The sequence below is a fragment of the Urocitellus parryii genome, chromosome 4 (assembly GCF_045843805.1).
Source record: "Urocitellus parryii isolate mUroPar1 chromosome 4, mUroPar1.hap1, whole genome shotgun sequence".
Classification (NCBI taxonomy): domain Eukaryota; kingdom Metazoa; phylum Chordata; class Mammalia; order Rodentia; family Sciuridae; genus Urocitellus; species Urocitellus parryii.
The window spans coordinates 182,271,131-182,288,760 of record NC_135534.1 but is presented as its reverse complement, the minus strand read 5'-3'; positions in this window follow the sequence as shown (position 1 = coordinate 182,288,760).

Here is a 17,630-nt window from a genome sequence, read left to right as displayed (position 1 = left end):
AAAACTAGTCATTCAGTTGTATCAATGTATTGAAAATAAATAGTAAAATTAAACTCGAAAGAAAATCACAAATTATCAGGAACTAATTAAAGTAGAAACTAACTAAATAACAAACATAAATAGAAAACATAATCACTAGTATATGAAAATGTTAATAAATCATGAATATGTCAGATGTCCCAAGATTGTGTTTAGTTTCCTTGACTTGGTAAAGAGACACACAGTACCTAGAAAGTTGTCATGCTCAGGGTGGTGGTTTATTTCAGCCAAAAGGATACAGATTGGAATCAACATAAGAAACAAGTACTTGGGGCAGAATCCAGGAAACCACTTACAGATAGCCAGTAGTTGTCCCCTAGTGGAGTCTTCAGGCAATGTTCAATTTCCTAGTGACACAGTGAGATAATATGTATAAAATATTGCCTACCAGGCAAACTACACAGGGCCTTGAAGACCAGGTTTTTTTTTTAGAATTTCAGTCACATAGGCATGTAAAGTGCACATAACTGACTTTGATTACTCCGTCTCCAGACTCTAGAGAGATCAAAAGGGTCCTAAAAGTTGAAGGGCCTCCAGAATCTGGTATGGCCCAAAGCTTCAGATTAGCAAAAACAATCTTATCAGGAAGGATATTCCAAAAGCCAAACAAAGGCCAGCACTTTCTTAAAAACGTTCAAGGTTAGAACACCTTATACCTGCTGAAGCAAACCTTATTGCTAAATGAGTAAGTTAGATGTGACTTCAGAAAAACTGTCATTGCAATTCATTAAATTACCAGAAGAAAGCAGAATAACTTTATGGTATTTTCCACAGATACATAAAATTGTATGATAAAATTCAACTTGGAATTCAAAAACTACCAACTGAAAAACCTTATATACAAATGATCTAACTAAATTTTGGAGCAAATATAGATAATGACGAAATGATAAAAAACCTAACAGAGAAAATTATACTCCATTTCTTGTCAGTATAACTAGGCAAGAAAAGTAAATAAGAGGTATATGGATTGGAAAGTAAGAAATAAAACTATCATTTTTAATAAGCTATAATTGTTCATGTAGAAAATAGAAGTGAATGCATGAATGAACTATTATATTTAGTAAGTGTGATATAATGATTGTATCAGTGTTCTCAATGTTCTATTGTTAAGTCATTTCTTTTTCCACTATAACTTGAAGTACTTGTGAACTCTGATCAAATTCATATTGTGACTGACTTTATCCAATAGAATGTGGTGGAAATAATGCAATGCTCTTTTTAAGGCTGTACCTTCAAAGACTTGATGCTGCTGTTCTTTTTCTTCCTTTTTCTGTGGCAATCATGAGAACATGACTGTACCCATGTGACATAGTCTGGATCATCCTACTGTAAGATGAATGACCACTATAAACAGAACCATTGCTTCTCAGTGAGGCACTGAATTTGAGAGAGAACACAAGGTCATCAAAGTCATTGTTACAGTTTTTATCTGCATTGTTTCCCCAAAAGCTTGTGTATTAAAAGCATGATCCCCAAAGCAGTGATAATCAGAACTCTGATCTCAATACTGGGTTAATCCATTGATAGTGGACTATGAGGTGGTAACTCTAGAAGGTAGGGCATGGCTGGAGGAAGCAGGTTGCTGGGGCAAGGCCTTGGGGACTACATCTGTTCCTGGCCACTTCCTATTTCTCTCTGTCTCTGCTTTCTGGCTGCTGTGAGCTGAACAGCTTTCCTCAGTATACCCTTTTGCCATAATGGTTCTACCTTAGACCGGGCCCACCATGAACAGAATCCATTGAAATTATAAGCTAAATAAATATTTCCTATTCCTTTCTTATTGTTCTACCATGTATTTTGTCATAGTTACAAACAAACTAAATGAACACAGTCATCTAGCTCATTTCCAATTGAACGTAGATAGATGAATGAGCCTCATCGAGTTCAGCTAAGGTGAATAGAAGAACCCAAGAGACCACAGACAATGAGCAAAAAGAAATGTTTATTATTGAATGACATTGAGGTTTTGTGGTCACTGTTATTGTGTCCTATTTACAAATGAAATAGAAACAGAAATCATTGCCAATGGGTTGTTTGCCATTAAAAACAATATTAAAATATACATTAAGCAATGTGTATTATAATTTCAAATATTTCACTAAACATTTATTTTTAGAAAACTTATTTATATTTACAATTTCCTCCTTACACCTTAAGAGTGTAATATAATTTTATATGAAAACACAAAACAGTTTTCGTATGTTGAAAAATCCACTGTTTTTTTCACTTAAAGAATTATCTGCATTAGTATTTAATAACTAGCTGTTTCACTATCCATTGCTGAATTGATTCTACCAGTATTTCCAACTCTTACTTTAAGTATTCTTACAATATAATGTGTTATTACAAAACAACAGACACTTTGGAATTTGACGTAATTCTCTTTGCAATTTATAAAATGATAATATTTTATACATGTATAAGTAATCTTGAATGATTATTCCACCATTCTGTATTACATAAACTTGAGCACTTTGAATTCCTTTAGATAATCGATGTAGTATAACTTTTTTAAAAAATTGAAATTGCTGTGAATACTCTCTGAAATAGTTTATAATAAATTTACGGTTGGAGTAATAAATTCTGCCATAAATAATATCATTTTTCAGTATAATGTAGTTATTTCTCATTTAAGTTTCTTGAATCTTATATATTGTACTTTGTCTAAAATTCATGTTGACATGTTTGATTTCTTTTCTATGTGTGAATTTTGCCCCTCGATTTATTCTTAACCTTTATGTCATTTGTTTTTAGGTATTGTTCTGTAAATAATTTATTGCTGAAGTTTGCTTTTGGAATTATTTAAGAGCATCTGTGAATTCACAGAGAAGTTAAATTCATAGTCTGTTATATGTAAGTTTGGACTAGATTGTATCAAAATTTTATAGTTTTGTTTTTACATCATTTGTGACCTAAAGTGTTCTTTCCTGACTTTAACTACTTGGGGAAATTATTCTGTTTACATTTTAGTAGAGATTAGTATTAGATATTTATTTCTTTTTGTGAAGATATTATAAACATCTATAACGTATATGAATAATGTGCTGAATCTTAATACATAGATTTCCAAATATAATCAATTTGATATGTTCTAAAACTTGTGGTTTTTAAGATGTGTAACATTATTGGTAAACTGAATATTTAATTTCATTGTGCCTTTATAAATCCATTCAATATTTTATGAAATGGACTTATGAAGGAATAAATCTGATATACATAATAAAATTGAGGGATATTTGGATATCTTTACTTTTCATCACACACTGATGGCTTTAAGTTTGTCAGTTTTGTCAATTTTGTGTTCAATTCTTTTTTTTTTTTATTGGTCGTTCATAACATTACATAGTTCTTAATACATCATATTACATGGTTTGATTCACGTGGATTATGAACTCCCCCTTTTACCCCGTATACAAATTGCTGTATCACATCAGTTTCCCTTCCATTGATTGACATATTGCCTTTCTAGTGTCTGATGTATTCTGCTGTCTGTCCTATTCTCTACTATCCCCCCTCCCCTCCCCTCCCCTCCCCTTTTCTCTCTCTACCCCTTCTACTGTAAATCATTTCTTCCATTTGTATTATCTTGTCTTGCCCCTCCTTTCCTCTTATATGACATTTTGTATAACCCTGAGGATCGCCTTCCATTTCCATGCAATTTCCCTTCTCACTCCCTTTCCCTCCCACCTCTCATCCCTGTTTAATGTAAATCTTCTTCTCAAGCTCTTCGTCCCTACCCTGTCCTTGTTTACTCCCCTTATATCAAAGGAGTCATTTGGTATTTGTTTTTTAAAGATTGACTAGCTTCACTTAGCATAATCTGCTCTAATGCCATCCATTTCCCTCCAAATTCTATGATTTTGTCATTTTTTAATGCAGAGTAATACTCCATAGTATATAAATGCCACATTTTTTTTATCCATTCATCTATTGAAGGGCATCTAGGCTGGTTCCACAATCTTGCTATCGTGAATTGTGCTGCTATGAACATCGATGTAGCAGTGTGCCTGTAGCATGCTCTTGTTAGGGCTTTAGGGAATAGACCGAGAAGGGGAATAGCTGGGTCAAATGGTGGTTCCATTCCCAGCTTTCCAAGAAATCTCCATACTGCTTTCCAAATTGGCTGCACCAATTTGCAGTCCCACCAGCAATGAACAAGAGTGCCCTTTTCCCCGCATCCTCTCCAGCACTTATTGTTGTTTGACTTCCTAATGGCTGCCAGTCTTACTGGAGTGAGATGGTATCTTAGAGTAGTTTTGATTTGCATTTCTCTGACTGCTAGCGATGGTGAGCATTTTTTCATGTACTTGTTGATTGATTGTATGTCCTCCTCTGAGAAGTGTCTGTTCAGGTCCTTGGCCCATTTATTGATTGGGTTATTTGTTATCTTATTGTCTAATTTTTTGAGTTCTTTGTATATTCTGGTTATTAGGGCTCTATCTGAAGTGTGTGGAGTAAAGATTTGTTCCCAGGATGTAGGCTCCCTATTTATCTCTCTTATTGTTTCTTTTGCTGAGAAAAAACTTTTTAGTTTGAGTAAGTCCCATTTGTTGATTCTAGTTGTTAACTCTAGCGCTATGGGTGTCCTATTGAGGAATTTGGAGCCCGATCCCACAGCATGTAGATCATAACCAACTTTTTCTTCTATCAGATGCCGTGTCTCTGATTTAATATCAAGCTCCTTGATCCATTTTGAGTTAACTTTTGTGCACGGCGAGAGATAGGGATTCAGATTCATTTTGGTGCAAATGGATTTCCAGTTTTCCCAGCACCATTTGTTGAAGATGCTATCCTTCCTCCATTGCATGCTTTTAGCCCCTTTATCAAAAATAAGATAGTTGTAGTTTTGTGGATTGGTTACTGTGTCCTCTATTCTGTACCATTGGTCCACCCGCCTGTTTTGGTACCAGTACCATGCTGTTTTTGTTACTATTGCTCTGTAGTATAGTTTGAAGTCGGGTATCGCTATACCGCCTGATTCACACTTCCTGCTTAGTATTGTTTTTGCTATTCTGGGTCTTTTATTATTCCATATGAATTTCATGATTCTTTTATCGATTTCTATAAGATATGCTGTTGGGATTTTGATTGGCATTGCATTGAACTTATATAGGACTTTTGGTAATATCGCCATTTTGATGATGTTAGTTCTGCCTATCCATGAGCAGGGTATATTTTTCCATCTTCTAAGGTCTTCTTCTATGTCTTTCTTTAGGGTTCTGTAATTTTCATTGTATAAATCTTTCACCTCTTTTGTTAGGTTGATTCCCAAGTATTTTATTTTTTGGGGGGATATTGTGAATGGAGTAGTTGTCCTCATTTCCATTTCAGAGGATTTGTCGCTCATATACAGGAATGCCTTTGATTTATGCGTGTTGATCTTATATCCTGCCACTTTGCTGAATTCATTTATTAGCTCTAATAGCTTCTTTGTGGACCCTTTTGGGTCTGCTAGGTATAGAATCATATCATCTGCAAATAGTGATAATTTAAGTTCTTCTTTTCCAATTTTTATCCCTTTAATTTCTTTCGTCTGCCTAATTGCTCTGGCCAGTGTTTCGAGGACTATGTTGAACAGAAGTGGCGAGAGAGGGCATCCCTGTCTTGTACCAGATCTTAGAGGGAATGCCTTCAATTTTTCTCCATTCAGAATGATGCTGGCCTGTGGCTTATCATAGATTGCTTTTACAATGTTGAGGTATGATCCAGTTATCCCTAATTTTTCTAGTGTTTTGAACATAAAGGGATGCTGTACTTTGTCGAAAGCTTTTTCTGCATCTATCGAGATGATCATATGGTTCTTGTTTTTAAGTCTATTGATGTGGTGGATAACATTTATTGATTTCCGTATATTGAACCAACCTTGCATACCAGGGATGAATCCTACTTGATCATGGTGTATAATTTTTTTGATATGTATTTGAATCCGATTCGCCAGAATTTTATTGAGGATTTTTGCATCAAGGTTCATTAGAGATATTGGTCTGTAGTTTTCTTTCTTTGAAGTGTCTTTGTCTGGTTTCGGAATCAGGGTGATGTTGGCCTCGTAGAATGAATTTGGAAGTTCTCCCTCTTTTTCTATTTCCTGAAATAGCTTGAAAAGTATTGGTGTTAGTTCCTCTTTAAAGGTTTTGTAAAACTCTGCTGTATACCCATCCGGTCCTGGGCTTTTCTTAGTTGGTAGTCTTTTGATGGTTTCTTCTATTTCCTCTATTGTTATTGGTCTGTTTAGGTTGTCTATATCCTCCTGGCTCAATCTGGGCAGATCATAAGACTCAAGGAATTTATCTATGCCTTCACTATCTTCTATTTTATTGGAGTATAAGGATTCAAAGTACTTTCTTATTATCTTCTGTATTTCTGAAGTGTCTGTTGTGATATTGCCTTTTTCATCCCGTATGCTAGTAATTTGGGTTCTCTCTCTTCTTCTCTTCATTAGCATGGCTAAGGGTCTGTCAATTTTATTTATTTTTTCAAAGAACCAGCTTTTAGTTTTGTCAATTTTTTCAATTGTTTCTTTTGTTTCAATTTCATTAATTTCAGCTCTGATTTTAATTATTTCTTGCCTTCTACTTCTTTTGCTGTTGTTTTGCTCTTCTTTTTCTAGGATTTTGAGATGAAGTATGAGATCATTTATTTGTTGGTTTTTTCTTTTTTTGAGGAATGAACTCCAAGCAATGAATTTTCCTCTTAGAACTGCTTTCAATGTGTCCCATAGATTCCGATATGTTGTGTCTGTGTTTTCATTTAACTCTAGGAATTTTTTAATTTCCTCCTTGATGTCTTCTAAAACCCATTGATCACTCAGCAACCTATTGTTCATTCTCCAGGTGATGCTTGATTTTTCCTTTCTTCTTTTATCATTGATTTTCAGTTTCATTCCATTATGATCAGACAAGATGCATGGTATTATCTCTACCTCTTTGTATTGTCTAAGAGTTGCCCTGTGACATAGTATATGGTCTATTTTTGAGAAGGTTCCATGTGCTGCTGAGAAAAAAGTGTAGCAACTTGATGTTGGGTGGTATAGTCTATATATGTCAATTAAGTCTAGGTTGTTAATTGTGTTATTGAGTTCTATAGTTTCCTTATTTAACTTTTGTTTGGAAGATCTGTCCAGTGGTGAGAGAGGTGTGTTGAAGTCTCCCATGATTATTGTATGGTGGTCTATTAGACTCTTGAACTTGAGAAGAGTTTGCTTGATAAACACGGCTGCACCATTATTTGGGGCATATATATTTATGATTGTTATGTCTTGTTGGTGTATGGTTCCCTTGAGCAGTATGAAGTGTCCTTCTTTATCCCTTTTGATTAGCTTTGGCTTGAAATCTATTTTATTAGATATGAGTATGGACACTCCTGCTTGTTTCCGTGGTCCATATGAGTGATATGATTTTTCCCAACCTTTCACCTTCAGTCTATGTACATCTTTTCCTATCAAATGCGTCTCCTGTAGACAGCATATTGTTGGGTCTTGTTTTGTGATCCATTCTACTAGCCTGTGTCTCTTAATTGGTGAGTTTAAGCCATTAACATTTAGGGTTATTATTGAGATATGGTTTGTTCTTCTATCCATATTTGTTTATTGATGTTACTATACCTGATTTGTTATCCTCTTTGACTACTTTCCCCCCTTTACTGTCCTACCTCCCATTGTTGGTTATCAATGTTATTTTCCATTTCCTCTTCCTGTAATGTTTTGCCAAGGATTTTTTGAAGAGATGGTTTTCTAGCTGCGAATTCTTTTAACTTTTGTTTATCGTGGAAGGTTTTCATTTCATCTTCTAATCTGAAGCTTAATTTCGCCGGATACACGATTCTTGGTTGGAATCCATTTTCTTTAAGCGTTTGAAATATGTTATTCCAGGATCTTCTAGCTTTTAGAGTCTGTGTTGAGAGATCAGCTGTTATCCTGATTGGTTTACCCCTAAATGTAATCTGCTTCCTTTCCCTTGTAGCTTTTAAAATTCTCTCCTTATTCTGTATGTTGGACATCTTCATTATAATGTGTCTGGGTGTGGATCTCTTATGATTTTGCACATTCGGCGTCCTGTAGGCTTCTAGGATTTGGGATTCTGTCTCATTCTTCAAGTCTGGGAAGTTTTCTTGTATTATTTCACTGAATAGATTGCTTAATCCTTTGGATTGGAGCTCTGTGCCTTCCTGTATCCCAATGACTCTTAAGTTTGGTCTTTTGATATTATCCCATAGCTCTTGAATGTTCTGCTCATGGTTTCTTAGTAGACTTGCTGAGCTATCTATGTTCTTTTCAAGTTGAAATATTCTGTCTTCATTGTCTGATGTTCTATCTTCTAAGTGATCAACTCTGCTGGTAGTATTCTCAATTGAGTTTTTAAGTTGGTTTATTGATTCCTGCATCTCTAGTATTTCTATTTGTTTGTTTTTTATTACCTCTATCTCCCTGTGAAATTGATCTTTTATTTCCTGGATTTGCTTGTCAATATGATCTTTCATTGTCTGATTTTGCTGTCTCATGTCTTCCTTGAGACTCCAGATCATCTGAAGCATGTATGTCCTGTGCTCTCTATCTGACATTCCATCTGTTGCAGCTATTACCTCTTCTAAAGTTGAGTTGACCTGCATTGCCTGTGGTCCTTTCTTTCCTTGTCGTTTCATACTGCTGGCGTTTCTTTCTGCTTGGTGAAATTGTTGTGTCTTTGATATTTTCCCCCTCTATTTAATTATATTGCTCTTGTATAGTTGAAAAATCACCCTTTCAGGGCAGGTAGTGGCTGTGATCCTCCTCCAATTAGTGTGATACTGGGGAGGAGAGATATTAGAAGGGGAGGGAAGAAGTCACTAAAGAGAATGAGTGTAGGCAGGTAGAATTCAAGGAAGGTGGAATAGGAAAATTGAAAGAAGTGAGAAGACAAAAGAAAAAAAAAGTGAAAAGAAAGAAAGAAGAAACGAAAAAAAAATAAAAATTTAAAACCAACAAAAAAAAAAGAAAAAAAGAAAAAATTTTATAATGATAGTAAAAAAATGGAAATTAAAGTTTAAAAAATAATAGTAATACTAATAAAATAAAAAGAATTTAAAAAAATTGAAACCATTAATAGGAACATTAAAGAACAACAACTACATCAACAACAAAAAGTGAAAATAAAAAAAAAATACTAATAATAATCATTAAAAAAAATAATAATAATAATAAATGCGGTCATATAGCTCGATTAACTTCTCATCCAGTTGGTGGAGCTATGCCCACTGGGCCAGGCTTCTCTTCTTGATAGGTGGGAACCAATCACTGTGCCTCAGCTCTTCTTCCCAGACTGTGTGGGTCTCTAATCCTGAGTGCCTAGGGCCTTCTCTTGTGGTTCCTCAAGCCAGGCCCCGCTCACCTGTGACACTCACCACAATACTGACTACACGCCAGGTCTGCTGCTCCTGGGAGCCCTGTTTTCATGGGTGCCTGGGCACACCCTTTCTGTTTGCCTCCCTCAGACCCTAAGTTTGTAGGGCTTGGGGCTGAGGGCCCCCAGCGAATTTGTTTGCCCTCAGGTAGCAGCAACTCCCCTGATAGCTGGTGCAAGGGACCTGTTGTCAGCACTGGTGATAGCAATAGCTGGGAGTCCTGCGCCGCTAGTCCTGCGTCACTCCTGATTCCCTGGGTCTGGCTGTGGTGCTTAGTTGGCTTTTACCTCTTTGAGTTCAGGCGGGCCGACTAGTTATTTCAGTGGGATCATTAGTGTTGAGTCCATGAAGCAGGCGAACCTGAGCTAGAATGCAGCCAATTCGGGCTCGGTGTGTTCTGAGAAGGCTAGACCGTTCGCCCGGGGTCCACTTCAGCTCAACCGTGCCTAGTGGTCCTGAGCGAACAGTATTTTGACAGTTTACTTCTCCCTATGCCCGTGCAGCTGAAGGGGTTAGAGACTTGATCTCTCCGCGTCCGCCGCCATGTTGGATCATTTAGATTTTAAATTGTCACTCATCTTATCAGCTGTTCCATTTTACTCGGTTAAGAGTCTGTTCTAAGGTGCTCCGCGGAAAGCGGTGGCGGCAGCGGCGGTGGCTACAGCGGCAGCGGTGGTGGCGGCAAAGCTGTGGCCTTCGGGACCCCAGTGGAGGGGGTGCGGGCTGGGGGAGGGGAGGCAGCGCCTCGGGGCCCGCGAGGGCCGGGTACTGGGCACGCGAGAGAGCGGGTGGGGTGGGGGAAAGAGATTGAGATCTAGATTTAGGGAGTGAGCGTGGGAGGAGAGATGGCGGGGGAGAAGCGAAGCGGAGAGGCGGAGAGGGGAGTGAGAAGGGGCCCAGGGAGCCCGGCAGCTCGGGGGCTGCAGCCTTACTGCTCAAGCTGAAGTCGTGGCGGATTCACTCCATCTAGGCCCTTTTCTTGACACGGTGCTGAATCCTTGTCGAAGATGTCCTTTGATGATCTTTACTTCTTCTTTTAAGAAGCAGCAACATACGCTGCGGCGGCGGTGGCGCGGAGCACAGAGCGGCTCACTCATTCCCAGCCGCCATCTTCCTCAACCAATTTTGTGTTCAATTCTGAAACGATTTTTGGAAAAGTTGATGATAAGTGTGAAAATATGTTATCAAGATGGCACTTGAAACATCATAATTTTAACATTTAATAACAGTTATATCTATCTAGAAATGCAATACCCTTTTAACAAGCATGTATAACTTTTTGTCACTTAGTTCATTTTCATATATAGTTAAATATGTTAAATATAATATCCAAAAGTAAAACTAAGAATAAGTTTTAAATAATTCAGAAAATTATCAGAAACATCAAAATGATATTTTAAAGAGAAATAAGGCTTAATACTTAATACTTTTAGTTTTTAGAATACAATATGCCATAACCACATGAAATATCTTTATTTTGACACTGAGATACATTATTTCAATACATATTTTTAGAATATATTTTATTCAAAATTGTTATTCTATCTGTAACGGAAAGAAAATAAGCATCTTAGATGAAAAAAAAAAAGAGAGACTTTCAAGGGGAAAAAAAATTCTCACCTCATGGAACAAATATCAATTTTACATAGTACCTCCTTTCAATTCTGAAAGAATTTCAAGAAAACATGATTTACATAGAAGATGCAAGCAAGCTATTCAGACAGCTGAATGGATAAACTATGTAAGACAAAAATTTAAAGGCAGTAGATAAAATGAGGGTGAGGAACATGCTTTATGAAAATAATATGTCACAGCAGGATTTAAAATACAAAGAAAGTAAAAAGATATATAAAGACACAAACTCCCAGAATCATAATATAGGTTGATAGAACAAGGTCTATGGGGAAATAATTCAGAAAGCTGTTACTGAATTTGGGGCATAGGGACTCAGCAGAAACACCATGATAATTCTATACCAGGGCTTCTTAAAAATCTCCTAACACCAGAATGTCTTTGGGAATATGAGGTTGGGACTAGTCTACACCAGGAGCGGCACAGGAGAATCAGGCCTGTGCGATAGAAATAGCTCCAGCGGGCACTTCCCACTGAGATATGACAAAGCCAACAGGGTTAAAGATTTGAAATATTGTATCTGATTAAATCTGCACAACATGTTTGACTTTAGGCAAGTTCCCTTTCCTATCAGGCCTCGATTCATCTATCTACAAAAGGATGAACTTGGAGTAGAGGAATGTAAAAAGCCTTTCCGGATCTGACTTTCTGTTCTTTGTAATTCTTTTGAAAGCCAATATTTATTTTGTTCATTTTAATCTATTCACACCTGTGAAAGTTTGGTGCTAAGCAGAGACAAACAGCGGGAAGGTACAACTTAGAGAGAAATGAAATCAATAACTACAAACTGGATGCTTCAAAGACTATGTGCTTCTTTTGTCTCTCCTCTGGGGGAAAAGCTTGCAAAGGTAGAGAGAAAAGAAGTCAGGGGAAAGCTCCTGGAGAACAGCAGGAAGAAACTCAGAGGGATGTATTAGGGGTGGGATGGTGCAGAAAGATTGAATCTGGAGAAAAAGTATTAACAAATTATGAGTTTACTGAACTTTTAATTTCATGAATTCTACAAAGCTCTTCTACAGACAATGTGGGCTTTAGTTTTTGTGCAACATGTTAGCAAGTAAAAATACCTTACTTGCTCCCATCACCCTAATTCCTTTTCCATACTCCCAGAATCCCATCAATGACCTTCCTATTGATAAATAAAAAATGTTCACTTTTTTTTTTTTGCTATGAATAACATACTTGGCCAGGTTTCTGTTCTCAACTAAAAGGCTCAGGGGTTACTCCAGGTAAACTGGGCTAACTGGGCTGTGCAAAATAATCACACAAGAGACACAAATACCTTTTTCTTTGGGGTCACTGTGATGGCTCCTCTGACCTTAAGCAGAGAGAGAGAGAGAGAGAGAGAGAGAGAGAGAACTCACTGGCCCCTTTTATTGAGGAGAAGCTATTCAAATGAGGCAAGGTGTCAGGTTTCAAGGGGCTGAGTCTATCTTCATGATGTCCACTGTTAGTAGGGTTGACTGATATCTAGGTAGGCCACACCCAAGGGCACAGTGCGAGAAGGGGACACACACAAGGCACTTCCATGGAACATTTTATTTTAAACAGGGAAGAGGTTATATGCCACAGTCTGGCTAGGCACAAATCATGAGCCACTGAAGCAGGAACAAACTTTATTTCTGAACTCCACCAGCACACTCCACACACTCTCCCCAGGAATTCTCCCGAACGCCACCCATGCGGCTCCTCTCCAGAAACACCCACACCAACCGGAAATCCTGCCTCTGGCACTTCCCCAACCAATGGGAACTCTCCAGGAATCCCCGAGAGAACTCCAAAGTAGCAGGCTGAGAAGGATAGCAGGGGTCTAATATACACAGCTTAACATAACCATTATCATCTCAATGGCTTGCTGCCACCTCTCAACCACTCCGTTCTGGCAAAAATGCCATGCATCCTTCGGACTCGGCTATGGCTCCCAGCAGTTATATTAGAAAGGAACAGGTGAGTGTAGTTCCACCCCTGGAGCTGTAGGAAGACAGTCACTCAAACCTTAGAAGAACAGGGCAGTCTAGCAGCATGGGTGCCTGGTGCCACATCGCCCAGCAGGGGAGTTAACTCAGTTATGTGCGAGGTTGGTCTCCCACAATATTTGAAATGAAAGACTTAGAGGAGGAGACATTTTTTGGCTTGTGGTTTCAAAGGTTCAGTCTGTGGTTGGATGACTCCATTGCTCTGGGTCCCAGAGGATGCAGAACCTGATGGGAGAAGGGTATGGCCAAGGAAAGCTACTCAACTCATGGCAGCAGGGAAGAAGGGGAGACAGGGAGGGAGAGAGGCAATGTATCAGGAAAAAAATATAAACCTCAAAGGCACACCCCCAGTGGCTACTGCCTCCAGTAATATCCCACCTTTATACTATAGAGTCCTGTCAAATTATTAATTCATCAAGTGGGTTAATCCAACAGCAAAGGTATAACTCCCACAATCTAAACATTTCACTTGTGAACATTCCTGCATTATCTCAGACATGAGTCTTTAGGGAACACTTCATATCCAAACCATAGCAAGAAGTTTCTTTTTTTGAAATAAAAAAAAAATAGGAATAGCAGCAACCACAGCTCAAGATCTTTTGCCTGGAATCCCAGCAGTTTGGAAATCTGAGGGAGGAAGATTACAAATTCAAAGATAGCCTCAGCAATTTAGCAAGAGGTCATAAGCAACTTAGCAAGATCCTGTGTCAAAGATAAAAAGGACTGGGGATGTAGCTTAGTGGTTAAGCACCTCTGGATTCAATCCCTGGGACCAAAAAAGAACAACAACAACAACAGCAATAAACTCCATTCAACTGGTAGTAACAAAGTCAGAACAAAATAACTCATTTTGGTTCAATAGGAGGGGTGTTCTTAGATAAAAGGCATAACAATAATAATAATAATATATACTCTATGGTTTGAACATTGATGCATATTTTTTGAATTTGTCTTTTTAATTTTAAAAATACTTAGCATTTTGTTACTTGTAACATTCTTATTACTCTTGGTGAGATTTAATGTAAGGTAATATATTAAAATTATTTTTATTCATCAAGTGGGTTAATCCAACAGTAAAGATATAACTCCCACAATCTAAACATTTCACTTGTGAACATTCCTGCATTATCTCAGATATGAGTCTTTAGGGAACACTTCATATCCAAAACATAGCAAGAAGTTTCTTTTTTTGAAATAAATAAAAAATAGGAATAGCAGCAACCACAGCTCAAGATCTAGCTTATTGCTAGAGGACCATTGAATAGTAAATAATATGATGAATTTTATACTGCAGACAAAACAACGTTCTGATAATTCTAATGAGAACAAATTGGAAGGTAGATTCAAGAACTTAGCAAACCACTTATATAATATTGTATCAAAAATGTTAGTTAAACTGAAAACAATTATGATTGTAGAGGTGATCATATGCATACTGCCAATCCTGTTCTACTAGGTAGGAAATGACTTTTGTCATTAAGAATATAGTCCAGGTAGAGAAGAATGTAAGTTTCAATTGATGACAAGATTGAAAATGTTGCCACAGACAATGAACAATTAGATCACTGCAGAGGTAAAAGAATCATTTAAGGATTAATTATGTTTCCAATGAGTATTAAATTCACATAATATAATCCAAGGAAATAGAAATGAAAGTGAATAATTAATATAATTCAAAATAACACATTTAAAGTTTAAGCCACTTTACTGGAAGTTCTGGAAGGAATCAAAAATAGAACTACCTTATGACCCAGCTGTCTATCTTCTGGAATAAACCCAAAGACACAATAACCCCCTGCCCCCTCCCGGGTACTGATATCTGCACTCCCATGCTCACTGTCTCATTATTCACAATAGCCAAGGTGTGGAAACAACCCGAGTGTCTTTCAACAGGTGAATGAGTAAAGAAACCAATACATACATGCATGCATACATACATACATACATACATACATATGTATATACCTACATTCATGAACACCCACCCCCCCCACACACACACAAATATTATTTAACCTTAAGAAGAAAAAAATGCTGCCATTTGTCACAACATGGATGATCCTGGAAAACAGTAAGCTCAGTGAAATAAACTATACACAGGAAAAAAAATACGATCTTATATATGGAATCTAAAATTAATTTTAAAAAATGGTGAAATGAAAATGGCAGTGAAGGATATTGAAATGACAACCCCCAAAATAGTGTCGGAGGGAGGTAGAGGGAGGGAGGCAGAAGGCAACACATTAACAACATTGAGCCTTTCCCAATATATCCTTTCCTAGTGACAAGACAATCCCTGGGAAGGGAGGAAGCATCATCCAGTGACAAGACAATCCCTGGGAAGGAGATATCCATCAAACCTAAAATGTCAGTCTCTGGGAAGAAGCCAAAACATTGTTTCCTCCCCAAATAAATCTTTCCCACTGACAATACAATAGACCCTGAGGGAAAGAGATAAGCACTGAATGCTGAACTCTGGACCCTCCATCCTTGCCCAGTAGAAACGAATTTCAAATTCTGTTTCCTAAATGCCCAAACTGCAATGTTCTATTAAAGTCTTCAATGGTTAAGTCACCTCCTAGTGTGTATCTTATATAAACCCAGACCTCTCTTGTAATTGGGGCCATTTCCTACCCAGAAAGTGAGCCCTCTAATGCCTGACTGATGGACTCCACTGCTGAATAAAAGGTATAGTTGATCCATGAAATCTGATTCTGTCCTGATTATTTGTACTTTCATTATGGTGCCAAAACCATTTTGGATATTTTTGCTTAAAGCCTAATACCCATTAAAAAAAAAAGTGACAGTATATCCTTGCCTCTAAGGGTACTATTTCTTTAGTATCCTAAAGGGAAAGGAGTAGGGTCATATTTGGGGCACATAATGGATGAGATGTAACATGTTTACTGTGAAATAAGTGCTCAAAAGTCACAGTGATAAGTAACAGAGTTTTAAGGGTGATTAATTTAATTTTGTAAGAAAATGGCTGATTAGAGATAAAGATATTTAAAATTATAAATTTTATTATCATAAAAGGAAGCACAAAAGTCCATTTTCTGACAATTGGACCTAAATTTGATACAATAAACCACTCTGCCTTGCAAATCTAATTTTACAAACACTGATTTTCATTCTGATCAAATATTCTTCAACACCCTGTCATTCCAACACTTTACAATCATAAGATATCTCTAAGTTTCTATTCTTATGATTTTGTGAACATTTTTGTTGAGCTTTTCAGTGGCAAACACCTCAAGGTTTTCTTTGCTGTGCTTCTTTGACTAGCTTTCAGCAGAACACATGGATTTGCATATGAATAAACTCTAGTGGAAATCTTGCAAAGGGTTAAGTTTTTAGGTTTCCTGATTTATAGCTCTTTGCAGGAGCATCTGAACCTATAGATAACAGGTGTGAATCATAGCAGATCTTTTGAAGAAAAAAAATTTCAAATACACAAATGAATACACAGATATATATTCTTTCCCCCACATTTCATTAAGAAAAATATATAATCTATTTTATAAACTTCTAATTTCTCAGCTGCTAAGCACAGTACCAGCAACAGAATAGGAATTTGCTAACATTCATTTGATGAATAAACCAATGAAAAACATGTTTTTGGAAAAAAGAAAAAGCAATACTTCTTACAATGCTCTGTCTCAGTGACTTGAGTTTCTCAAAATTCGGTATAGTTTACATCAAGAGAACATGAACAATACAATGAAGTCCCACTTTAAATCTATTCACAGTTTCAACAAAGAATCAGGCATCTAATGAATTTATTCAGTAAATTGTGGTAAGTGTAAAATGTAGAAAAACACGCCTTGGGGCAGTGATGGAGAGTGGAAACAATGTTAATTGCCAAAATTTACATGTTGGGAATGAAACGAGATTCATTTGCTAAAAGTGATGTTTGACATTATGGTGCCTTAACCTGCTACCCCTTCAGGAATAAAGAATTTTTCTCAGTTGCTGGAACTGCTCCTGAAAGACAGTTTGGGGACAGTCTTGGCTGCTGAAAATCTCTTCACTCAATGTAGCATGTCTTTCCAGGGACATCCCACATTCAGTGACCAATCAAAATGTATATGCCCCAGCCCCCTTTTACCAACCAGAGAAAACGCTAAAGGGCCATTTCATCTCAGAAGCCCCTATAGGTCAGCTGATGCCTTGTTTGGAATGCATCAAAGTGTAACATTTTTTTTCTCAATAATGTTTTTCACTTCTTTTTTAATAGGTATTGTTTCTTAAGACGTTCTATAATAAAATAACATCCTACATTCTTATTTTGGTCTCAGAGTTTACATCCCTGAGAATTTGACATGCAACAGTTTGGTCCAGGGGAGAATTGATAAAACGAGCCCTGTGTTGGGATTCAGAGCTTGGTAACTCACTCCTTGGCTGTCATTGAAGACTACTTCACAGGTTATAGGTAGAGAGCAGGAAGTCTCTGACAAAAGGTGGCAGCACAGTGGTAAAATATACTCAGGGACTAAACTAGGATATTATACTGTGAAAAGAAATTATTTAGAGTGTGACATATCAGGTATTCAAGAGATATTCAGTAAATGACAACTATAAGAACAGTAAAATTCAATTTACATT